A 27,307-nucleotide genomic window follows, 5' to 3' on the forward strand; every position below is an offset into this window, starting at 1 on the left:
TATGAGGGGTTCTAATAATACGTTAGCATAAAGAGCGAGGTATTTAGGAGGAGATAAATACCTCGCTCTTTATGCTAAAGTATTTTTAGTAATTTCAACTATTTATTCTACGGCCTTTCTGATTCAGGGGTCATTCTTAAAGAATTGGGACAAAACTTACGATTTAGTGTACAGAGCGAGGTATTAACGAGGGTACAAACCCCCTCGTATACATAATAAAAATATAAGGTTATGAAAGTTTGTTACGTAAGGTAATTCTTAAGTTACGTATATTTTTTACTAATAAAAACGTTCGTTAAAAATTAAAAGTTCTAGTTGCCTTTTTAAGTAACCGAAAAATTGGAGGGCAACTAGGCCTCCTTCTCCACCCTTTATTTCTCAAAATCGTCTGATCAAAACTAAGAGAAAGCCATTCAGCCAAAAAAGAATTAATATACAAATTTCATTTTAATAATTTATGTGCGGAGAGCCAAAACCAAACATGCATTAATTAAAAAACCTTCAGAAATTTAATAAAAAAAAAACTAATTTTTTTAGCTGAAAGTAAGGAGCGACATTAAAACTTAAAACGAACAGAAATTACTCCGTTTATGAAATGGGTTGTCCCCTCCGCAATCCCTCGCTCTTTAGGCTAAAGTTTGACTCTTTGCCACAATTCTACTTTTTAAAACAATTAAAAGCTTTAGCGTAAAGAGCGAGGGATTGCGGAGGGGACAACCCATTTCATATACGGAGTAATTTCTGTTCGTTTTAAGTTTTAATGTCGCTCCTTACTTTCAGCTAAAAAAATTAGTTTTTTTTATTAAATCAAACAACAAAAACCAACTTGAAATCAATGAAAGAGAAGTTACCAATCAGATTGAATAGGTATCCTCTGCCTTGCGACAGATTTCGCCTGTCTACAATTTCGGTTTTCATTAGATATGGGGACAGGTTGTCTTTAATTAGACTGGGAAAAACATTCATAGAGTCTTTTAATATTAAATTGTTATAAATTGGGGTTAAGGAAATATCTCCCGTGTCTCTATTTATAGCCAAATTTCTATTTATATGTTTTTTTTTATCTCAATTGCCTCTTTAAAAGATTATGGTAGGCCATTTACGGTAGATATAAAAGTTGCCTCTTCAAAAAGAACTAAATGGTCAGGATTTTCGCATATATGCTGGACCAGAGCTGAATCAAAGTTGTCATTTTTATTTTCCAATCTCAGGGACTTATCTATTGAAATTTTGTGTTCATGCAATCGTTCCCCTAATTGTTGATGGGTCCTGCCAATGTAAAATTTTCCACATGAACACGGGACTCTGCAGACACCACTACCTAGTAAAGAGGCAACTTTAATATATCTAATGAAAACCGAAATTGTAGACAGGTGAAATATGTTGCAAGGCAAAGAATACTTATTCAATCTAATTGGTAACTTCTCTTTCATTGATTTCAAGTTGGTTTTTGTTGTTTGATTCAGTGTCTTTTTTCCTCTCGTACAGTTCACTTAAGAAGGTTAGATTTTGTTGTTGTTTCTTCTTTGTTTCTTTTTTTTTATTTTTCCCCTTTCTTATTTTTTTAGCACTGAGGACGACTTGGCGGAGGTCCTTCTTGAAATTAAATAAAAAAAACTAGTTTTTTTTTAACTGAAAGTAAGGAGCGACATTAAAACTTAAAACGAACAGAAATTACTCCGTATATGAAATGGGTTGTCCCCTCCTCAGTCCCTCGCTCTTTACGCTAAAGTTTTTAATTGTTTTAAAAGTAGAATTGTGGCAAAGAGTCAAACTTTAGCGTAAAGAGCGAGGGATTGTGGAGGGGACAACCCATTTCATATACGGAGTAATTTCAATTTGTTTTAAGTTTTAATGTCGCTCCTTACTTTCGGTTAAAAAAACTAGTTTTTTAAATTTAATTTCTGAATGTTTTTGAATTAATGCATGTTTGATTTTGGCTCTCCGTACATAAATTATTAAAATAAAATTTGCATAATAATTCTTTTTTTTTTGGCTAAATGGATTTCTCTTAGTTTTGATCAGACGATTTGAGAAATAAGGGGTGGGAAGGGAGGCCTAGTTGCCCTCCAATTTTTCGGTTACTTAAAAAGGCAACTAAAACTTTTACTTTTTAACGAACGTTTCTATTGGTAAAAAATATACGTAACTTAAGAATTAACTTACGTAACAAACTTTTATATTCTTATATTTTTAATTATATATATGAGGGGGTTTGTCCCCTCGTTAATACCTCGCTCTTCACACTAAATCTTAAGTTTTGTCCCAATTCTTTAAGAGTGAACCCTGAATCAGAAAGGCCGTAGAATAAGTAGTTGAAATTACTAAAAATACTTTAGCATAAAGAGCGATGTATTTATCTCCTCCTAAATACCTCGCTCTTTATGCTAAAGTATTTTTAGAACCCCTCATATGAGTAATAATGTCTGTTAAGTTTTAATACTACTCCTTACTTTCAATTGAAAAAAACTTTTTCATGTTTATATTTTCATTGTTTATTTTTAATAATAATGCTAGAAAATCCTGCGCCCTTTTCATTGAATTTCTCTTCCCCCATGAAATATTCCTCCAAGGAAAGATCCTCCCACATAGCCCCCTCCCCTCAACCCCACACCCAAACCAAAAAATCCCCCTGAAAACGTCGGTACACTTCCCAATAACTATTACTGTATGTAAACATTGGTCAAAGTTTGTAACTTGCAGCCCCTCCCCCAGGGACTGTGGGGTAGTAAGTCATCCCCAAAGACATAGTTATTATGGTTTTCGACTATGCGGACAAAATTTCGACAAAATGGCTATCTCAAAATTTTGTATCCGTTGACTTTGGGAAAAAATGAGCGTGGGAGTCACTTAAAAAGGGCGCTAGAACTTTTCATTTCGTTAAAATGAGCCCTCTTGCAACACTCTAGGACCACTTGGTCGATACGATGACCCCTGGGAAAAAAACAAACAAACAAACAAATAAACACGCACCCGTGATCTGTTTTCTGGCAAAAAATACGAAATTCCACATTTTCGTAGATTGGACCTTGAAATTTTTTTCTACAGGGTTCTCTGTTACGCTAAGATCCTATGAACTTTAGAGGGTGTTTCCCCCTATTTTCCAAAATAAGGCAAATTTTCTTAGGCTCTTAACTTTTGATGACAAAGACTAAATTTGATGACTTATATATTTAAAATCAGCATAAAAATCCGATTCTTTTGATGTATCCTTTAGCATCGAAATTCCGTTTTTTAGAGTTTCGTTTACTATTGAGCCGGGTCGCTCCTTGCTACAGTTCGTTACCACGAACTGTTTGACATTTGCTTGTTTTTCATATTTTGCTACTGGCTTATAAAATCCTCGTTTTCCACCTATTCGATTTTTATCTTTTTCATTTATTATTTCCTTTCTTTGTTTTAATACGTTTATCTTATTAAAAAAAAAAACTTTATATGTGGCCAATAGTCTTGGGCAATGTAACATAGTAGTCCCTGCTTTTCAGAAACCCTATTTTACAAAACAGAATTTCAAGTGAACAAGAATGTAGCAAAACATTTCCTTTTTATGAAACACAAAAACTAGTGTAATGAATTTTTCTGGATACCAGAACTAGCAAGCAGCTTTACTCAACACTTTTGGGCCCCAAAATTAGTAAACTCCTGTCTGATTTTAAATTCCAAAGCACCAGGAAAAGTAAATAAGCCTTTATAAATCCGAGACAATTTTCTCTTTAGAACAATTAAAAAGAATAAACATGCAAAAAAGGTATTGCTTACGCAGTGATATGCCGTAGTCCCTGCTTTTATGACACCATACTTACCGAAATTGAATTTTAACCAAGCAAGAATTTTGCTAGGTTTTCCTACTTTTAGTAGGAAAAAAAGAATTTTTATTTTCATCATGTACGTCGTTTTTTTTTCTTTAGTAGAAAAAAAAGAATTTTTATTTTCATCATGTACGTCGATTGGGGAGGGGGAGAGGAGGCTAGGAGCAGTTGCGCGCTCTCGACTTTTGCCTCCAAATTTTTGAAAAACACTTTTTCATCAATCTTCATTGAAATTACTTTTTTGGGTATCTTCATTGAAAAAAACATTCAGCAACACCCCCCCCCCCCGAAGTTTGAAAAATACATTTTGCAATCCTTCCCCTACATTTTCGTGGATTGACACCCTGTTTCTAAGCGTAAGAACTCCTAAGCAGCTAGTTTTTTAAAGGTTTCATCAAGTTCATATTTCATAAGTGGGCGTCACTTAATATTTCTTGAGCCAATCATAATCGAAGCTCTTCCTTTCTTTAGAATTTCATATTTTCTATGACAAGAGAGAAAATATTGATTATAAGGAACCTTGCCAGGCCAATAACCGCAATAGCTGGGAACTTGTATAGTTTCGAATTTCATTGGTTCAACAAGGGGACAAGTACACACTTGGAATCTCAATAATGAATATAATTTATTTTATATTAGTTAAGTTTGACAGAAGAAAAGGCTATTTCTAAATTACTACGTACCAAGGACAGCGAAAATGATATCTAATCGAGATAGCACCCAGTTTCCACTAATTGTGAGCTTCCCGGAACACCGTGTGTGTCGTACAGTTTCACAACGCTTGGTACAGTTTTCACCACGCTTGGCGCAGTTTCCGCCACGCTTGGTACACTTTCCACCACGTTTGGAACACTTTCGCTACGTTTTGTGCGCACCAACGGTGTACAAGATTTCTGAAAGTTGGCGTCCCCTGGGATCTGATGTTTGAACTGGTTAAATGGAAACTTACACTCCCATATATATCCTAAAAATCGGGAAAAATTTGCAATTTAATTTTTAGTTGAAAAATACCTCCATGCACTGTTATGCAGTTTTTGGTAGCAGTGGGCACTAAGTTAAAAAAAAAAAAATTAAAAACTTGGGTTAAAAATGAGATAAAAAAAAGGATTTCAAATAGTTTAAGAAGGCGTAGCTTTCCTTTGGAGATGCAGTTTTTATTGGAAGCTAAATAAAAAAAAAATGAAACTAAATTAAGGAGCAGGATTAAAACTTAAAACGAGCGAAAATTATTACGTATATGAGGGGGGTTGCTCCTTTCTCAGCACCTTGCTCTTCAAGCCAAAACTTTTTTCAAAAAGCTTCTTATTGTTCTAATTAAACGACCCTTGTGTTTCAGGAGTCGTTCTTAAAGAATTGGGATAAGATTCAAACTTTAGCGTAAAGAGCAAGGTGTTGAGGAGGGGGGAACCCCCCTCATATACATAATAATATCTGTCCATGTTTACTTTTAATGTTGTTCCTTACTTCAGTTGAAAACACTTTTTTCGTATTTAGTTTCTGATTTAAAAATGCCAATAAATCTGCCTCCACCTCCTTGGAAAAAGCATCCCTCCCCTAGAGAATTATTCTCTAGGGAATTGAATACTCTATATCCTCTATACTATATCCTCTAGAGAATTAAATCTCATGAAAATTTACCTTGGGCAATTATCCCACGCGTAGAATTGAGTCGGCAAAGAGAAAGTAAGAGATAAAAATAATTTGTATAAGAATTCTGGTAAATTCCTCCAGCGTAAAGTTTCCCCTGAAAACTTCACCCCCGGAAACTTCCCTCCCGATGGAAAATTATCCATGTGGAAAATCTCCACAGCAGAAAATTCAACAACGGGCAAATTTTATAAATTAAAGACCTTTCCCCAGGGGCTGTGAAAGGTTGTTATCTCCAAAGGCATAGTTGTTGGGCCCTTCAACTATTTTAAACAAAATGACTATCTCAAAATTTTGATCGGACGATTTTTGGACAAAAGGAACGTGAATGGGTTTAGTTGCCCTTCAATTTTTTGGTCTATTAAAAACGGCCCTAAAACTCTTAAAATTTCGGTTCGAATGAGCCCTCTTCCGAAATTCTTGGACTGCTTGGTTGGTACGATTAACCCAGCGAAAAAAACAAATAAACACGTATCCGTGATCTTTTTCTGGAAAAAAACAAAATTTCACATTTCGGCAGATAGGAGCTTGGAGCCTCTGCAGGTTCTCCATTACGGTACACGGTGTCTCCCTCTTTTTTCAAAAATCCGGCGAATTCTGTCAGGCTCCTAGTCTTTGATGGTCTACCTCTGCAGCAGGGTTTTCCAATGCGGTTAATCTAGTGGTGTGATTTTCAGTAAAGTTGTTTGACTTTTAGGGAGTGTCTCCCCATTTTTTTCAAAAATCAGGCAAATTTTGCCAGGCTCCTAGCCTTTGATGGGCAACACTAAACTTAACATGATTATCTTATTGGGAATCAGCATAATAAGTCAATTTTTCTGATATATCTATTTGTATCAAAATTATGTTTTCTAGAGTTTCGGTTACTAATGAGCCGCATCGCTCCTTACTTACAGTTCGTTACCACGAAATGTTTTATTATTGGATTGGGTTTTTATATACGAAAAGTATTATCAAATCTAACTAATGGTTTTGCTTGTTCATTGTCATGGCTCAGCATGGTAACACTGACAAAAAAGAATTTCATAATTTTGAAACGACCAAAAAAAAAAAAAAATTATGGTTTTTATATATGAATTGATCCAAGATTGGTCCATTGTTTTTGTTCTTTATGCTTTGATACAAATTATTCTACTGTAATAAGTTCAGTTGCCAGACAATAAGTTCATTTACTAGTATTACTTATATAAAAACTTGGTCTTGGTGGCGTTGCCAAACAGATGGAGTGCAGTCTTCGGGTTTAGATTGAAAACAATATTGATATATTATCGCCAATGACAATGTGACCCATTCCAAAGTCTCAATGAACCGTAATTCCAGTAAATTCGACTTGGGGCTTGAAATTCACCTGTACATGGTCAAATCTTGGGCTGATGGACGGATCATTCTTTTTAATGCAACGATAATGGAAAATCTATTCATAATAAAGAAAGACTAGATAGGAATTATCCAACTTTCAAATTCAAATTTGAAATTATTTTTTGAATAAGTTTCTTGGATTTTTACGGTTGCAAAGCAGCCTAGAATTAAAGGTTTGGCCATTTCAGCAGAATAAAGTTATCTTTTTTAAAATTGGTGGATTATTTGGTATCAACCTCTAGAAACAGGAAAGTACAGCCACCATTATTATTATCGAAGTACTAAGGCCATATCAAAGGGGTGTGAGGGTTACCCAGTTTAAACCCCCCTCCCCGCCAAAAATATCTCCGACTCGTAAATTGGTTTAAAAATACCGATAAAAATCTCTTTTCCTGAAAAACTGAAAAATATTTGTCTAACGCGTAGTTTTGTCTTAAAAAATCAGGTAAAAAAAAAACTCATTTCAGACTGCTAAATAAAGTCCACGGGAAGTAATCCCCCCCAATCTTCATTCTTCTAATAAATCCCTCCGAACAAAAATTATTTTAGTGAAATCCCCTCCCCCAGAACAAACATTCTTTTGTAAACGCTCCCCCTCGAATGAAAAATTATGCATATGGCCCTGCAGGTATACATTTTGTATGCAGATCCACTATGCTTTGCCCCTCCCCCCACCTAATGAGCAAATATATACCCCAAAATATATATTTTCCAACTATTCCCGCAATGCGTCTCCCTTGTTCTAAGTCAACCCATGTACCTGTAAAAGTGTAAATTGAATAAACTATGACGAAACAAAAATTGGAAAAACAAGTTACGGATGGGAAAACGCGTTCAAAATAATACTTTGGGCTATATATTTGCATATTAGGGAGAGTGGGGGTAAAATATTGCAACGTAACGATGCAACGCAGCGAGTCATAGGCTAGGGTAAAATAGAGTGCTGTTCGAATTTAACACTGAAAAGATGGTAAGACAAACCAATTACAGACTCACACACCAAAAAGAGTGTATAGGCTGACAAGCGAAATTAAAAATTATTTTCAGATTTTCTATAAGAAAGAGTATTTATTATAATTTTTTCAGAAAATAATTTGTACTCTCCCATAATATCGGCTTCGTCCTAAAAATTTCCAAAATACTTACACTAAAACAAAAGAAGTTATAGACGCTTTATGATGCATGTTATAGTTTTAAAACGATTCTCTGAAGACAATAAAATTACAATTATTTTTCTCGTACTGATTTAAACCAATGGAAAACTCGTGTTTTTTATAGTTTATGAGAAAGGTGCTTTTATGCGCAATAAAATTATACTATCGACATTTATTTTTTTCTAGGAAAAAAGATTTAAAAATATTTTCAACCGTAATTTAATGAATTAGTAGAAAATGGAGTGATTTCAACTAGAAAATAACAATTTGATAAGAGTGAATTACAAAACGGAGGGAGAAAAAAAAAGAAAGAAAGACTTTATTGCTGTCCTCAAAATGGCAGCTAAAATGTGATATAAGCCGGAATCGTAGCCAAAAGATTATGGAGTGTGTTCAAGAAGCTAATTATTATTAATTACTTTTACCATTAATTAGGAAAAATAAACGTTCAAAATTAACCATAAGGTATATCTTTGTTTGATGCATTTTCAAATATTTGATGATTCTATGAAAAAATGGAGAAGTGTAGGCTATAACCAAAAAATTTGATTTTATGGTAATGGCTTGCAACCTCTTCAACTTTTGAGTTGTATAGCATTTCTATTACCATCCGTGGATCGAAATATATAAAGAAATAACACGAAAGTAAAACAGTTCAAAATAGGGATGAAACCTTTTAATTGACAGTGAATAGATATAAAAATTATTTAACTGGATATTTCGAACACATATACAGTGTTCATCATCAGCAGTGAATTTTACTGCTGATGATGAACACTGTATATGTGTTCGAAATATCCAGTTAAATAATTTTTATATCTATTCACTGTCAATTAAAAGGTTTCATCCCTATTTTGAACTGGTTTACTTTCGTCATGGAAAGGCAGTGTGGTCTTTGAAGTTATCTAAAGAAATAACACGAACGGATAATATGCGAACGGAACGGTAATAGTCGAGAGACCGAACATTAACTGCCTTGGACTGAAATTATTTAAGTATTGAATCGGTTAGAAAAAATTTACCATTTGAAGGAAAATGTGGTAAAGTAGCTTGTGTGAAACTAAACTTAGTATGGATATAATGTTGGGAAAACATGCTAATTCCTGAAGATATAAGAAGTTGAAAAGCTGGGATACCTTAGAACGTTTCTAAGGAATTAATATACTTCGTTCTGGACAATCTGATCTTGAAAATTTTCTTGAAAGGTCCATCTTGCATGCCATCACTGCAACTATAGTTTTCAAAAGCAAGGGCAGTTGAACGGAGGAGAAGGAACGGAGGTAAGAACATGAAAACCCGACCCTTAGCCTTATTTTAAGCCGCAGATTATTTTTAATAAGCTTCACAAATTTAGAATTACTGCCTAAGTCTGATTTCTTGATTTGAAACAGTGATGCTTGCAATACAAATAAGTGTGTCTTCGCTACTCGCAGTTAACGTTGATGAGATATCAAAGGAAGCAGCTCTATTTTTCTCCTCACGATGCGGGAACAGATCAAGGATTCATGGCTAGGTACAGCTTTCTATTCAATTTTCGAAGGTCATATTAGAACCTGACCATATTTGCCTGTACTTCAACTCTTCTAAAAATCCTAGTCCCTTGAATATATTTGATAAAAAACAAGTTTGTTTTTTAACTTTAAGTAAGGAGCAACATTAGAAATTAAAAAGAACAGAAAATATTATGTATATGAAAGGGGTTGTCCCCTCCTCAACGCCCCGCTTTTTGTCACAACTCTACCTTTTAAAACAATATAAAAATTTAGCGTAAAGAGCGAGGCGTTGAGGAGGGGACGACCCCTTTCATATACGGAATAAAAATTTTTGATGTAACTATTGGAATCAAAATTCCGTTTTTTAGAGTTTCGGTTACTATTGAGCCGGGTCGCTCCTTACTACAGTTCATTACTACGAACTATTTAATTCAGAATACACATCTCTTCCAACGCACCCAGGGTATTAAAAAACCCAATATAGTGTCTGTCAGATGCATCACATGCACTAGCAATGTGCATCTGCTTGCAGGTTGACGCTTACAGCAGTCTTTTTAAAACTTTTGAGCTCTACCAGCAAAACATATTTGTTCTTTGGAGGGTTTAGGTGGGACACAAATTGGAGTAAAGTTATGTGTTTTGATTCCATCTACGTAGGTATAAATTTAACTAGTCCTTTTTGAAACAAATATTTTACATGTTGAAGGAGAAACATGAATAGAAAAACCCTATCTATGTTTGCTATTTCATAGGAAATTATCGTCTGTAATATTAGGGGAATTTAGGGGGGTTTATTCCAGAAAAAGAAAAGGCTAAAAATCATATTTTTAGCATATGACCACAGCATCTTTCTTTGGATCCACTATTGTTTTTTGCTTGGTCAGTGAATCGAACATTGGTTTAATTATAAGCAATTTTGTCTAACCGTTGCAAAAACAAATAAATAAAATAAGTAAGATTCACATAATTACAACCTTCACTGAATTGCGCCAAAGTACTAAAAGTTATGCTTTTTGGTAAAAAGTAACTAAATTCCAAGGTTTTCAAAAAAGACTAGTGGTCGGTGTTAGTTAATGGAATAAATGTGATCTTAATAAAAAACTAAACCTGCTACCTATTAGCTAGTAATAAATTGTTGTTTTTTTCTCCCATCACTGATCTTATTAGACATTTATTTGCTTTCTTTTGTAATATTTATGAAGTATGATATTGGAATAGAAAGGGCTATTTCAGCTTGAAGTTTGCTTTTATACATTTAGTTGCAGTTGTTGAGCCTGAAAAAAAGCTCTGTTTCCCTCAACATTCTTAGTATTTCTTCAGCAGGCACTATTGATGTAACTATTCCTAGTAGTAGGTGCAAACAGACAGGCAGGCATGTTTGCAGGGTATTTCTGTGGGGGTGGGTGAAAGTGCGTCCCATGTTAAAAAGAAAATTTTAATGATACGTGGGATTGTTTGTGTAATTGGATAATTTGAGATTTTGTGGGAGCCCATGACCCCATGACCTCTAAACCCCATGAGTAAGTTCCTGCAGCCAGGAATTCTGAATTCTTACCCAGTGCCACAGGGTTTCTTTCATGAAAAAAAAGGATTCTCTTGTTAGTTGAATTTAGTCATTTTCATTTGGATGCACCAAACATTACCGGCCACTGACTGGTAACAAATTGCTCCTTTTTTTTCTAACAATGTTCTCATTTAGAATTTATTCGCTCGTTTCTGTAACTTTTATGGCCAATGGGAAGAGACTGTTTTCTATTTTCTTTCATGATCCATTATTCAAAATAATTTATACCTTCATTCTATATTTTCATTTGTTTCCAGTTGCCTAATCTCTGAACTTACTAAAAAAAAAATATTTAAAAGACCAAGCGGAGGGCAACTAAAACCCTCCAAATCTCAGGTTGGCCACCACTGCTATTTGGTGGAGACGAGTTAATAAGGAAGAAGGAAAGTGGGACTTTACTGCAGGATAAAGGAAAATGAGTTCAAAAGAACATATGGATAATGAGGATGCAGTTGATGTTGTTTTTTTGTGAGTTTTCTTTAACTTTTCGTTTTGTTGTCTGTACTGTAAACCACAGACTATGCGACTCTAGTTATGAAGTATATCATGTCATATCCTACATTGTTATATCGTCATCACACTAATTAAGGTAAATACAAACAAAATAGAGCCCAGGCAGATGTTCAGAACCGATACGTGGAAAAGGATAAAAGTGAAATGTGGCAAGTGATCTGTGAAGTATCAAACAGTTCGTGGTAACGAACTGTAGTAAGGAGCGACCCGGCTCAATAGTCAATAGTAACCAAAACTCTAAACAACGGAATTTGATGCTAAATTATACATCAAAAGAATCAGATTTTCATACTGATTTTAAATATACAAGTTTCATCAAATTTAGTCTTTGTCACCAAAAGTTACGACCCTGAAAACATTTGCCTTATTTTAGAAAATAGGGGAAAACACCCCCTAAAAGTCACAAAGTCTTAACGAAAATCACACTATCGCACTCGGCGCATCAGAGAACCCTGTAGCAAAATTTTCAAGCTCATATCTACAAAAATGTGGAATTTCGTATTTTTTGCCAGAAGACAAATTACGGGTGCGTGTTTATTTGTTTTTTTTTTTGTTTTTTTTTTCTTTTCCCCAGGGGTCATCGTATCGACCAATTGGTCCTAGAATGTCGCAAGAGGGCTCATTCTAACGGAAATGAAAAGTTCTAGTGCCCTTTTTAAGTGACCAAAAAAATTGGAGGGGACCTAGGCCCCCTCCCACGCTCATTATCTCCAAAGTCAACAAATCAAAATTTTGAGATTGCCATTTTGTCCCGCATAGTCAAAAACCATAATAACTATGTCTATGGGAATGACTTACTCCCCCACAGTCCCTGGGGGAGGGGCTGCAAGTTACAAACTTCGACCAGTGTTTACATATAATAATGGCTATTGGGAAGTGTACAGTCGTTTTCAGGGGATTTTTTTTTGGGTTTTGGGGGTGGGATTGACGGGAGGGGGCTATGTGGGAGGATCTTTCCTTGGAGAAATATGTCATTGGGGAACAGAAATTCAATGAAAAGGGCGCAGGATTTTCTAAAATTACTATAAAAAAAACAATGAAAAAATAAACATGGAAAAGTTTTTTTCAATTGAAAGTAAAGAGTAGCATGGAAACTTAAAACGAACAGAGATTATTACGCATATGAGGGGTTCTAAAAATACTTTAGCATAAAGAGCGAGGTATTTAGGAGGAGATAAATACCTCGCTCTTTATGCTATACTATTTTTAGTAATTTCAACTATTTATTCTACGGCCTTTCTGATTCAGGGGTCATTCTTAAAGAATTGGGACAAAACTTACGATTTAGTGTAAAGAACGAGGTATTAACGAGGGTACAAACCCCCTCATATACATAATAAAAATTAAAGAATATAAAAGTTTGTTACGTAAGTTAATTTTTAAGTTACGTATATTTTTTACTAATAAAAAAATTCGTTAAAAATTAAAATTTATAGTTCCTTTTTATGTAACCGAAAAATTGCATGGCAACTAGGCCTCCTTCCCCATCCCTTATTTCTCAAAATCGTCTGATCAAAACTAAGAGAAAGACATTTAGCCAAAAAAGGAATTAATCTGCAAATTTTATTTTAATAATTTATGTGTAGAGAGCCAAAATCAAACATGCATTAATTCAAAAACGTTCAGAAATTACATAAAAAAACTAGTTTTTTTTAACTGAAAGTAACGAGCGACATTAAAATTTAAAACGAACAGAAATTACTCCGTATCTGAAATGGGTTGTCCCCTCCACAATCCCTCGGTCTTTACGCTAAAGCTTGACTCTTTGCCACAATTCTGCTTTTAAAAACAATTATAAGCTTTAGCGTAAAGAGCGAGGGATTGCGGAGGGGACAACCCATTTCATATACGGAGTAATTTCTGTTCGTTTTAAATTTTAATGTCGCTCGTTACTTTCAGTTAAAAAAACTAGTTTTTTTATGATGTGAACAGATTGAAGTCACTGACTAGAGTTTTGTTGTTAGTAAAAATAATTGTAAGGTCACACCGGGTCAGCGGTATAAGTTGGTAAACTTGGATTTGCTATATAATCAAAAAGTAATGTCACAATAAAATAATAATAAAAATAATGATAAAATTAATAAAAATTAAAAAATTAAATTAAATAAAAAAATTAAAATTAAAATAAAAAAATTAAAAAATAAAAATAATTGTAATGTCACACCGGGTCAGCGGTATAAGTTGGCAAATTTAGATTTTTGTGTTTATACAAAACCTAAATTCTACACCAGAGAGCAAAAAATAGTCTTGATTTCATTGCTCTCATATTGAGCCATGCTGATTCTCGCACGGAGGTCAAAATAATTTGCATGTCCTTTTCTTCCTGATCACTAAAAATGTAATTTTTTGCAGTTCAAGGTTACACTTAAATCTTTTTAAGTTAAGTACAAAATATAATTTTATATTTACGGTAAATTTTAGACTTAATAATGCAAGTCAATTTTTTTTACACTTACAAAAAGTAAATGTTTATATTATTTATTGATATTATTTTGATATTATACTATTTATAGTTTTGATTTTTATTGCTCTCATATTGATTAATATATTGAGGCATTTTCTCATTTTCATAATAGTATTCTCATTTTGTTCATTACATCCGAGGAAAAAAGTAGTAAACCCTCAAAATGTACTGACCCTCAAAATGTATTCTGCAGGCGTGCATTGGTAAGTCTATTTTGGATGAGCCATGGGGAGGGGAGGCCAGATAATCAAACAGTTCATGGTAACGAACTGTAGTAAGGAGCGACCTGGCTCAATAGTAAACGAAAGTCTAAAAAGTGGAATTTTGATACTAAATTTAGTCTTACCCATCAAAAGATACAAGCCTGAGAAAATTTGCCTTATTTTGGAAAATAGGGAGAAACACCCTCCAACAGTCATAAAATCTTAGCGAAAATCACACCATCGCATTCAGCTTATCAGAAAACCCCATTGTAGAAGTTTCAATCTCCTATCTACAAAAATGTGAAACTTGGTATTTTTTTTGTCAGAAGATCATGGGTGCGTGTTTATTTGTTGTTTTTTGTTTTTTTTTTCTTTTCCCCAGGGGTGATCTTATCGGCCCAGTGGTCCTAGAATGTCGTAAGAGGGCTCATTCTAACGGAAATTAAAAGTTCTAGTGCCCTTTTTAAGTGACCGAAAAAACTAGAGGGCACCTAGGCCCCCTCCTACGCTCATTTCTTTTCCCAAATTCAACGGATCAAAATTTTGAGATAGCCATTTTGTTTAGCATCAACTATGTCTTTGGGGACGACCTACTCTCCCAGAGTCCCCACGGGAGGGGCTGCCAGTTTCAAACTTTGACCAGTGTTTACATACAGTAATGGTTATTGGGAAGTGTACAGACGTTTTCAGGGGGATTTTTTTTGTTGGGGGGTTGAGGGGAGGAAGCTACGTGGAAGGATCTTTCCTTGAAGGAAGTTGTCATGGGGGAAGAGGAATTCCATGAAGAGGCCTCAGGATTTTCTAGTATTATTTAAAAAAATGAGAAAATAAATAAAAAAGGTTTTTCAGCTGGAAGTAAGGAGCGGCATTAAAACCTAAGATAAACAGAAATTAATACGTATATAAGGGGGTTCATCTTCTTCACAATACCTCTCTCTTTACGCTAAAGTATTTTTTAGTAATTTCATCTATTTCCAACACCCTTTTCCACTAATCCACTATATATTTCAATTTAAGAGGAGTATCAAGTGAATTTTCCCTGAAATATCGATAGTTTTAATTTTATATTTTGGTAATTTGCCAGTTCTTGTGTGTAGTAAATAAAAAAAACAAGTTTTTTTTTAACTGAAAGTAAGGAGCAACATTAAAGCTTAAAACGGACAGAAATTATTCCATATATTGAAGGGGTTGTCCCCTCCTCAACGCCTCGCTCTTTACGCTAAAGTTTTTTTTTATTGTTTTAAAAAATAGAGCTGTGAGAAAGTCAAACTTCGACTGACTGTCCTGTGGTGGCGCAGTGGGTTTGACCTTAGCTTGGTAATACGGGACCCAGAGATCGAATCATGCTGCAGCAATGCACTGCAGGGCCGACGCAGGGACCTTAGTAGTCAAGATGCGTCGTTAATCTGATACAATACAATACAATACAAACTTTGACTTTAAGAGGAGTACAAAATACTCCTCTTAAATTCAAATATATAGTGGATTAGTGGAAAAGTGTGTTGGCTAAAGCAGAAAAAAAATCTATGAGACTTTGTCTCCGAAGATGCACAACTAGATATAGTGCCATAAAGCAATATAGTGCCAGATTTTCTAAACCAATAAAATAAAGTAGATTTTTTTTCTGAAAAAATTTATTACATTATTTATTACATTAATTACATTAAGTGACATTATTACATAATTTATTACATAAATTTATTACATTAAAAAATTTATTAAAAGTATATACAAATTTATTTTTTCCGAAAAAAGTATCAGCTTGTAACCATCCATACAGTAGCACCAATTGGACAAGGGGGATAGTGATTGACATTCTTTCGAAAAAAAAAATGTTTTTGGGTATTTTCATTAAAAATGGCTTTTTTATTGAAAAAATTGATAAGAACAACACAATTACCCCCCCCCCCTAGTAATTTCCAAAAAACATATTTGTGCCCCCTCATAAATTTCCATGGATTGACGCCACTGTACACACAACATCAAAACCGTTAATCTGAAAAACCAGACAAACAAATCACAAAAAAATATTTCAAATAATTTTAGGCCTACAAATATTTTCAAGTATATCCACTGAAATAGAATTCATATGAAACATGTGATCTATGACATTCATCACTAAAAAATATTAAATAAAAAAAACTAGTTTTTTTAACTGAAAGTAAGGAGTGATTCCCCTTCCGCAGTCCCTCGCTCTTTACGCTAAAGTTTTTAATTGTTTTAAAAATTAGAATTGTGGCAAAGAGTAAAACTTTAGCGTAAAGAGCGAGGGATTGCGGAGGGGAAAACCCATTTCATATACGGAGTAATTTCTGTTCGTTTTAAGTTTTAATGTCGCTCCTTACTTTCAGTTAAAAAACTAGTTTTTTTTATTTAATTTCTGAACGTTTTTTAAATAATGCATGTTTGATTTTGGCTCTCCGCACATAAATTATCAAAATGAAATTTGCATACTAATTTTTTTTTGGCTAAATGGCTTTCTCTTAATTTTGACCAGACGATTTTGATAAATAAGGGGTGGGGAAGGAGGCGTAGTTGCCCTCCAATTTTGCGGTTACTTAAAAAGGTAACTAGAACTTTTAATTTTTAACGAACGTTTTATTAGTAAAAAATATACGCAACTTAAGAATTAAATTACGTAACAAACTTTTATATTCTTATATTTTTATTATGTATATGAGGGGGTTTGTCCCCTCGTTAATACCTCGCTTTTTATACTAAATCTTAAGTTTTGTCCCAATTCTTTAAGAATGACCCCTGAATCAGAAAGGCCGTAGAATAAGTAGTTGAAATTACTAAAAATACTTTAGCATAAAGAGCGATGTATTTATCTCCTCCTAAATACCTCGCTCTTTATGCTAAAGTACTGACCTGTACGTAAGTAGTGACCTGTTACAAGTTGGCAATGAACGGAGGGGGGGGGAATTAATGCCAGGTTTTTCTTCTCACTCAATTGGACTATCTGTCTTGGCTTTTTCTACAATTAGCCATGACTTGATGTTCATCACTATTCCATTTTAATTCAATAAAAAACAAGTTTTTATAACTGAAAGTAAGGAGCAACACGAACAGAAATTACTCCGTATATGAAAGGGGCTTTTCCTCTTCAGCGCACCGCTCTTTACGCTAAAGTTTTTTTTTACTGTTTTTAAAAGTAGAGTTAAGAGAAAGAGTAAAACTTTAGCGTGAAGAGCAGGGCGTTGAGGAGGAAAAGCCCCTTTCATATACGGAGTAATTTCTTTTTGTTTTAAGTTATAATGTTGCTCCATACTTTCAGTTAAAAAAACTTGTTTCTTATTTAATATGCCAAAGTAGCTACAAATATAAATCGTATTCCTCAGGGCTCAGATTGAGGGGAGTGACATTTGTCCCTAGAATTTGGGAAAGAGTTCTTTTGATTTTTAATTACCCCCCCCCCCTCCTAATATGCTGAAAATACTTTTTTTGAGACTTCATAGAAAAAATTGAAACTTGTCCCCCTTTTGTGAAATGTTGCCACCCGATTCATATCCTATCACAATGTTGATGTTTATTCAACTTGGTTCCGCATTGGCAATATTGCTAGGCTTACCATAACAAAGTAGTCAAGCGACTTATTAAGATGATATCAGAAATAGGATTAACAATTCGGAAATGCAAACAAATAAAGAAGGGGTGTGGAGAAATGAAAAGGTTGATTTATTATTGTGAGGGTAAAGAAATGACGAGGTCACCGTGTGACTAGAAATTGAAGGATAAGTAAAAGTCACAAAGGGGTCCATATAATCCATAAACAAATGAGTACTTTATGAGGCAGTTTTTTCTTCAGAACTTAGTGGTTAGGCCTGTGTTTTATTCGTGTACGGCTTAACCAGCGAAAATGTGTGATAATTATAAAACCAATGGAATGCTTCTAATAAAGCATTCAAACATTTTGTGTGCACTTTCGATAGATTTTAAATTTTGTGAGGTAATATTTTAATATCATCATACTACCTGTTTTCAACGGAGTTCCCAAGCAATGGGTTTTTTCAAGTATATTGACTTTTGGGAAGCCAAGATCACCCGTCCCCGGGAAATTACAGGAGTCCCACGAAAAATTCGAGGATTTATGAAATTTTTGTTGAGAATTAGTTTAAATTTTGGATAGTAATTACCTAAGCTTTGATAATTTTGATAAAATAAAGGTACTTGTTAATTATACCGAACATACCTAAGAAGTGAAGTTAGGTTAATTCTAATGAAATATAGCGAAATATAATGAAACTATAATACTTTAGAAACAAAATTATGAAACTACGACAAAGAAATATGGGAAGCAGGCCGGACAGAACACACAGTATTAAATACCTAACCCCTAACCACCTCCAAATATTAGATATTTAATTAAAACATAACTACATCGTAGTTTTTCTCATTCAAAATAAGAAAATTGTAACCGATTGCAGAAAGATAAACCGGTTTGGCATTTCTAACAGAGCGAAATTCTTGAGTGTGTTCCGTATAATTAACAATTACCTAATATAATATGAATTTCATTGTGTATAGGTTTCTGGCATCCGCATGGATGATTTTTTATAACCCTTTCTTATGTATTCGAAAAGAGTGTCATTGTTTTTTTCTGGCATTGCAGTTTACCTTTTTTTACATTTTCCAATATTTTTTCTTTGTTATCGGACGACGTTTCGCTGTTTTTATGTATTAATTTTAATAAAGTTTTTCAAAGAAAATTAAAGATCTTATTAAACTTAAGATCAGCAGAAATAAATCCTATAACATTTCAAACTCAAAACAACAAGAAATTACTATTAAAGAATAACTAAAACCCAAAACGAACAGAAATTAAATAAAAATCATAGCAAACAAACATACAACAGGCACTAATATAAATGAATAGATAAATCTTAAAACGATTGAAACTTAAATTGAATATGCAAATCAAGCTTAAAATGAACAAATTACTACAAACAAGGGTTTGCTACTGCCCCTTCCGTAACTGTAAAAGTCTAAATCCTACTGGCTTTGTAAAAGACCCCCCCCCCCCCCCAAGAAAAAAAGAAGCTTTCATTCATTTATATTAGTACCTGTTGTATGTTTGTTTGCTATGATTTTTATTTAATTTCTGTTCGTTTTGGTTTCATGTGTTCTTTAATAGTAATTTTCGTCGTTTTGAGTTTGAATTATTATAGGAACGTTTTTCTGTTGACCTGATCTTAAGATTAATAGGACCTTTGCTTTTCCTTGAAAAACTTCTTCTTCAGAATTTTTTTTTAATTAATTTCTGTTTGGTTTTGATAGCCAGGTATTCGCCTATATATTACGGGGTACAGGTTCACATCTTTTATCTCATTTCCAGAAAAGTACCTCTGGAAATGAGATAAATGATTTTTTTTTTACTTTTCTTCGAAAAACTTCTTTTTGGGAAGTTTTGTTTTTTAATTAATTTCTGATTCTTTTTTATTGCCAAAGTTTTGATTTTGGTTAGTATAATTACTATTTCTCCAGTGTTTCATGTCTCTAGCGTAAGAATTAAAATATCTAATTCTAATTTAATAGTTTTAATTAGTGGCTTTCGGTTTTTTTCAATGCCGGGTTAACATTCAATGCCGGGTTAACATTCCCTGCAAGTTTCAACTAAATGCCATCAGCCGTTCGGACATTTCAGATACGCCCTTCTGTCAACCTAGATGCAGAGAGTATCCTGACCCTTAGCTGCTCCAAAAATATTGCACATATATTATGTTGATAACATGGATGCACATGCCCTCAGCCGTTAATGATATATCGCTGATGCACCCTTTTGACAGTCGGCATGCACATAATGTGTTTTGATTTTGTTCAAAATCACCAACATTCTCTGAAAGTAGACACAAATAAATGTGGTACCGGTTGCGAGCAGCCGCAGTCACAGAAGCAAGTTGTCGCAGTCGGAAGTAGTCACTGTTGCAGTCGCAAAAAGTTGCATTTGCAGCTACAATAGTATTAATTTAAACGTAAGTATTAATTTTATTAAACGTAAGTATTAATTTTAAACGTACTTGTCGTTTATATAATAAACACTATAAAATTTCGACACAAGAAACTGGTCAAGTAACTTCTTTATACTATCGATCATTTGGATGGCAAAGATCAGATGGGATAATAACCGGTTAGTTTGTTTTGACTAGTGATAGAATATAGTGTCTCACCATGGATGTTCAAGTTAAGATTTGGGATTTGCCAGAGACCGAAGAACAGGCAATTATATTTCTCCAGGATAAGGGGTTGTTGCTCCCCTCCCAAAAAAGCGTCAATGGACACACCATGACGTTTTACTCCTATGAGAAGCTACATTATTGGAAGTCTACCACTAGGCGACGTTTGAAAACCTTCAATTTGCGTGTCAATACGTGGTTTTATAAAAAAAACACGTAATTCACAATTTTCCTAATAAAGTATTATATTTTCATCATATTTTTTTTACTTCATTAGATTTATCAAAAGTTCCCTTTTCCAGTGTTTATTATATAACCGATAAGTACGAGTAATAGTAGTGTCCCTAAAAGTTTCAAGTTAATAGCCTTACCGTTCCTGAAATTTTACATAAATGTGTTTTATGTCAAACACATACGGATATGCTAATATTTTATGTCAAAATACTGCTCTGTCATTAAATTCAGCTTCAATTTTGGTATTCAAGTCAGTTGGTCATCATTCTAAAATTGTGCTGTCTAAAGCAACTGACTTCATCAGATGAAAACATTGCAATTGACATTTGAAAATTTGACAGATGCAATGTGTGAGAGCCTAATTTAAAATGATCAGCAGATAAAAAACACTTTGTCAAATGCATCTCACTTGTCAAGTCTGTTTGTATCCCTCCAGGGGGTTTATAGGGAGCTTCTTATTCTAATTTCGACGTAGCGGAAAAAGAAGTTGTTTCCGTTTGTACTTAGAAGCTTCTTATGAAATTATGACCTATACATATACACCTGACCTATGACATATACACCATTTATGAAATTTGAGCTTGTGTGTTTTAACCTTGGACATTCACACTGTTATCTAATCATTTGGGCTCCTGCTCATTCCCTTGACAGTTCCTGAGCAGAAATGACTCAAACGACAAATCTATATATACAAAATCAGTAGTTGGGGAGGGGGACGAATGGATACAGCCGAAGGATCGTATACGAGGGCTCAAATTATTCAGGTTCTCTTTTTCTGATATACTTAAACAGGCTAATTTCTCCCTCTCTCCTTAAGCTTTAAACAGCCATCAAGGCTGTTTAAACAGACTTTTTTTTTACAGCCATTAAGGCTGTAACCAGGATAATGGTGGAAGGGTATTTTCGTTTGGTTGAGGGTCTACAAAAAAAATCTTTACAAAATGGATCAATAATTATTTACATGCATTTTCTCACTTTTTTACGAGTCAGACAAACTTTGGGGAAAGTTCAAACCCGGTGACTACCTCCCTGAAATTAATCTCAGTCTCAAATCTCTCTTGAGAGTATTTGTAATTACGCCTGAAATACGCGTACTGCAGAGTGAAAGCTCCCCCCTTTTTGCAAAAAAGTATATTTAGCATAAAGATTGCAATCATATGCTTACCAAAAAAATGGGGGTATCCTCAGTGCCACCAGGAGACTCCTTGGAGGAGGAAAGGTAGGGGGAGCGCTACCATGAACTTTATTTTCACTGAAATTTAAAAGGAAATATTTCACACTTTTTATCTTTGTGTATTTTTGTCTTTTTTATTGTCCTGGAGAAAGGGGATGAATTAACCTCTAGCCTCCTGTCGGTGTAGATGGAAAAGCCTCTTTTTCAAAAAGATCTGTTCATTCAACTGACCATGAAAACAGTGGAAACAAAAATGATATATTTAATTTTTTAATGGTACAGACGCTTGATGGCGCAGACTCTTTGATTTTCTTGATTAATATTTCGAGGGGTGCCATTTTTCATGGATGATAATCATTCTCGAAGTATTAGTAAACGAATATTAAATATTAATGTACTGAACTTGAATGATTGAAGGAGGTTTTAGTAGCCTCCCTCACATTTTTCTGTTCTGCCACAACAAAGATTTATGAAGGGGGTAAAATGCATTTTTTTTAATCTAGGGGGATGGCAAAATTGTCCTTTTTCTAATTTTTCAATAAAAATACGGAAAAAGGCATTTTCAATGAAAATATTCCAAAAATGCATTTTTAAAAATCTAGGAGGGCAAGAAATCTAGGTGGACAAATGTCTCGCATTCCCAGTTGAGAACACTACTCTCTGTTTCTGTTTGCACTACAAATGTGAAAATTTTCCTATTCTAAACGGAGGAATGAAATAAGAAAAAATGTTTTGACTTTACTTGAAGCTAATCTTTGTCTTCCTTAATGAAAACTTTCATAAACACAACTTCTATTGAGTTTGGGATGGTGTAAGTGCGTAAGCTTTCAAGAGATCGATCTGGCTGTAAAAGAAAGCTCAATTAGTAGAGGCTCCAAGGCATGGCCGTATGAAGGTATCACTTCTCGCCTGATTCACATTCCTAAAGCTAGGATCTTGAGCCACTAAGTCATCATCGAAAAAACTAGTTGTACACAGTACAAGTACAAATATAACCCCTTGAAGAATTAATTAAAATGTCATGCTGAAAAAATTGCACATGAAGCTTGGCAAAAAATTTCAAATTGCCAAAACAGTTTTCTCACAGGTGCTTGCTACGACCGCTATTCTTTTGAAATTCCGGTTAGCACTTTTTTCCTTTGGTTATGTTTATTTTGGAATTTCATTCCGTAAGTCATTTCCTAATGTATAAAATCTTTTCCGTCCTAAACTTATGAAAGAAAGCATTATTCCTAAGGAGAGGTGAAACAAAAACAAACGGATCAACTTAAAAGTTGTAACATTTGACCAGTCGCACGGAATTTGTCGGCCTGATCTTTTGGGTGTTTCTATGGCATGTGGCACAATCAAAGGGTCCCAAAGCGCAGAAAAAATAAATAATTAGATTCAAATACATGAATCGATACTTGTTGGAAGATTTGTTGATATTACTCAAATGGAGGTGTGAGAATGAACAGTTATGACAGAAAACAGATGATTGGAACGGAAACGAGGTAAAGATTTGTTGTCATTTATGGTTCCATCTAAACAAAACTGTCTGGATTTTAATATTTCTGATTATTTTTCTTAAATTTTTGTATATGAATATTCAAGTTTAAGATTCACAGATCCATTTTTATAGCTTGGTTGTGTGCTTTGATTTCTGTCCCAAGTGATAATTGACAGCTAATTAGAAGACCACGGGAAAGACTACTCAACGAAGCAGTCTGTACCGCAGTTGGGCAGCAACGCTAGGTCTTGGTGCCTGCATCCTAAAAATGGAAATGAACTTGTTGTCCTAACAAATAGTTAGAAAAGCAGTGAAATTGCCTCACATTGAGGTGAGTTACTGCAAATGCAACTTTTTGTGACTGCAACAGTGACTACTTCTGACTGCATTAACTTGCTTTTTGTGACTGCGAATGCTTGCATCCGGAACCAAATTTACTTATGTCTACTTTCAGACAATGTTAGGGGATATTGAACAAATCAAAACACATTATGTGCATGCTGATTGTCAAAAGGGTGAATCAGCAATATCTCATCAACGGCTGAGAGCATGTGAATCCATGTCATAAACATAATGTATCTACAATATCTTAGGAGCGGCTAAGGGTCAGAATGATAGAGCAGTATTTTGACATAAAATATTAGCGTTTGGAGGATTATTTATGAATTTTGTCAATCATTCAGTAAGCATGATTAATAACAAATATGTTCATATTGTACTTTCTTTTTTTTTGGTATCCATATTAGTTTCTCAAATCACATCAAAAGGAAAGAAAGATTGCTTGAATTATTTTTATACTTTTTAACGTTTTACAAACTTGTCTCGAATCTGGCGACGATTTATTGAAAAGGAAAATAAATTGTTTAATTTGCAATATTGGTAATAACCGGTTTAGCTGCACGTATTTGAAAATAATTAGCTTATGCTCAGTGGAAAAACTACGTTGTAGCTATATTTTAATTAAGTATTTAATATATAGAGTTGATATTTTGGTTAGGTTAGGTATTTAATATAATGCGTTAAACAGCATTCTATTTTCATCATATTTTGGTATATTTCTTTAGGATTAACCTAACTTCACCTCTTGAGTGTTGTATCTGTAACAGATAAGTACGATAACAGATAACAGATCAGGTTACAAAAGATATTTTTGTTGGGGGGTCAAATGTTTTTTAAATAACGCATAATTTTGTTTATTTTCGTTTTTGTCACGTTTTTACAAGTCGGACAAACATTTTAGAGGGAGGGGTGTTCCAACCCCCCTAACTTCACCCCTGGACAAGGCCTTGATTTTCATTCATAACAAATTTTTGCAACGTTTCGTAATCCTGGAAAACATTCTGATTAATATTTATGCCTGCAAAATATGCTTCGAGTCTCAGCCTGATCTGCCGAAAAAAGATATTTAATTCATTACAAAAAAAAACAGCATTAACCGCATTACAAAAAGCCTCCCGAAAAAAGTTATAAAAGAGCTTACATTGTCAATGTTACATAAATTGAACAAAACTAAGTTAAATTATAAGAAACAAAAAAAAGCCAAAAAACAACATAATCAATTTCTAATCAGTCTGCACCAAAAAATTAATCTGCACCAATAATAACAAAAACTCTGAATCCTTACCTAACATTCTTAATCTAATTTTTCCACCTAAATATACGCTTTTTGAGGTTTTTTTCACACCATCTCCCCAACAAAAGCCCTCTGACCATTCCCTCCAACAGCTGGTGAGCATCTATGCAATAAGGTGTCCTCGTTACAACTGCTCTGTGTAACAGTTAATTTCTCCAATCTGATTGGCTATCTCGGAACTTCCATTGAATAATATTTTGGCCTAGTTAGGGACTAAACTGTTTTACTTGGCACAAAATTGTGGTAATTTACTCCACCACAAGCTTCTTTTTTTTACCGTTTTCGGATATAGGGGCTTGAAACTTCCGATATGAACTTGTCGCATGTGCTTAATTTAACGGTTTAATTTTCTTTAAGATCACCTTCATTTCTCAGCGCCTGTCCCTTTTATTTCTAAAATCATGTATTCTTGTTTTGGCTTTTGATGGGTAGCTTTAGACTTATCAAAAACATTTTTCTTTACTTGCAGTTCATTCACACGAATAATTTGATGCAAAAGCAGTGGAGATAAGGGTGACCTTGTTACTCAAGCCCATTTGGCTCAAACCTTTTAATTGAACCCTTATTCAGCCCAGTCTCTGTTGAACTCAGCTTTCATTCAATTCAACCTCATGCAACTTTACCGCTGTCTAACTCTACCCCCATTCAACTTTGCTTAATGTGACTCACCCCCTTTCAACTCAACCCCGTGCTCATCAGCTCCCTTTAACTGAAACCCGTTCATCTCAATAGTAAGTGAGCTTAAGAACTCTACTCTACTCCACTCTACTCCACTCTACTCCCAACTCTACTCCAAGCAATTCAATCTTTTGTAGCTAAAACCTCCCTCAATTCAACCTCGTGAAAATCCATCAAATCCAACTATCATTAAAAATTACATCAAATTTAGTAGTTTATTCAATTCATATCCGCTAATGAAATATCAATCTAAAACATTTTTTTGTCAAGAGGGATTGATTTTCTAAGGGGTTAGGAGATATACAAAATATCTTCTGGGCCCGATTGGCTGGAAACTTCAATCCCCAAATCCAGGAACGTATTTAAGGCTCGAGGCCCAGGTCCCCTAACCTATTTCCGAAGTCCTAAATTTTCCCACGTTTCTGGGTATCTCATATTCAAATTATCAAAACCTTTTTTATACAGGGAGATTTAGGGAGTTTGAACTCCCCCTCCGACATTTTTCCGACCTGTAAAAACGTAACAAAAATACATATACAAATTTTTTTATGCGTTTTTTAAGGTATTTCGTAAGCTCCCGGCGCAGAAAAAAATCCCACGCCCCCCTAAAAAAAACTCCTGCCTACTACCCTAGTTGTCACACTAAGAAAATAATCCTGTGTGCGTACCTCCCTCATTCACTGAAATTAACATAAAATGAGAAGCCATTAAATATATGCTGCCCACTCGTTTTCTTGTGTTCATTTAAACGGAACTTAGGTTGAGTCAGGCACGGTTGAAGCGAAATGTGGGGGTTGAGCTGCAGGGGGTTGATTTGATTATAGTAGGTTGGAATTGAATTAAATGGGGCGAAATAGAATAGGGGCCGAGTTACACGGGGACTGGGCTCTGAAAAGAAACCTTTTGAAACACGCGTTGGTGGCATGTACGATCTTCTCAGGGTTCCGAAAATACATTACAGAAACTTCCTGGATCCGATTGGGCTGAAACTTGTATCCCAAATTTCAGAAAAATGTGTGGGGGACACAGGGCTTGGAGTCTGGACCCCTCCACCAAAGTCCTAAATTTCAGGAGAGGGGCTTGGATTTTCTGAGATATTTCTACTAAAATTGTCAAATATATTAGTTTCCTTACTGTTGCACACTAAAAAAAATAATATGCGCACCTGCCTGCCAAATTCCCTTAAAATACCATAAAATAAGAAGTAATGACACAATAATTAACTAATAAGTAAAAACAATTTTATTTAAGCCAAATTTTTATGACTTGCGACGAAAGATGCTCTTCAGTTATAACTTTGAGTTATTTAGGTTTCTTTTTAATGAGTTTCAGCCATCCTAGCTAAGTGGTTGGCACACTGGTTTGGGAATCCTTTGTCCGGAAGGGGGGAGGGAGGGCATTGGTTTGATTCAATGTGTTGCAGGTTATCTGTTTTGGGCTTAACTCTGTAAGTGGCTTAACTCTATAAGCTCAGCCAGAGTCGACCCAGCTCTAAATATGAGTCGACCCAGCTCTAAATATGTGCCTGGAGAAATCTGAGGAAGGTAAGTAGTGCGGGGGGAGAGTTTGCGAAAGCAAAGGGTGGCTGACCTCAAACCCCCATTGCACTTCCAGGCTGAAGGGCCATGAAACGGATATCTGCAGTGCCAGTTTAGGCCTTGTGTTGAATTACGGGGCTGAAATGCAGGAGAATTAGGTTGAATATAGTTGCCCTATGTGT

General features: G+C 34.5%; 1 long non-coding RNA gene across 1 annotated transcript in view; it reads right to left on the bottom strand.

Moving 5' to 3' along the window:
- Nucleotides 1-4,469: 4,469 nt before the first annotated feature.
- The window catches only part of LOC136033393 (uncharacterized), a 110,232-nt gene continuing 87,394 nt past the window's right edge, over nucleotides 4,470-27,307 (bottom strand). Inside the window, exon 3 of the long non-coding RNA XR_010618921.1 lies at nucleotides 4,470-4,773. This is a non-coding gene — a long non-coding RNA (uncharacterized LOC136033393). The remainder of the gene's footprint in view (nucleotides 4,774-27,307) is intronic.

This window comes from Artemia franciscana, chromosome 11, assembly GCF_032884065.1.
Source record: "Artemia franciscana chromosome 11, ASM3288406v1, whole genome shotgun sequence".
Classification (NCBI taxonomy): Eukaryota; Metazoa; Arthropoda; class Branchiopoda; order Anostraca; family Artemiidae; genus Artemia; species Artemia franciscana.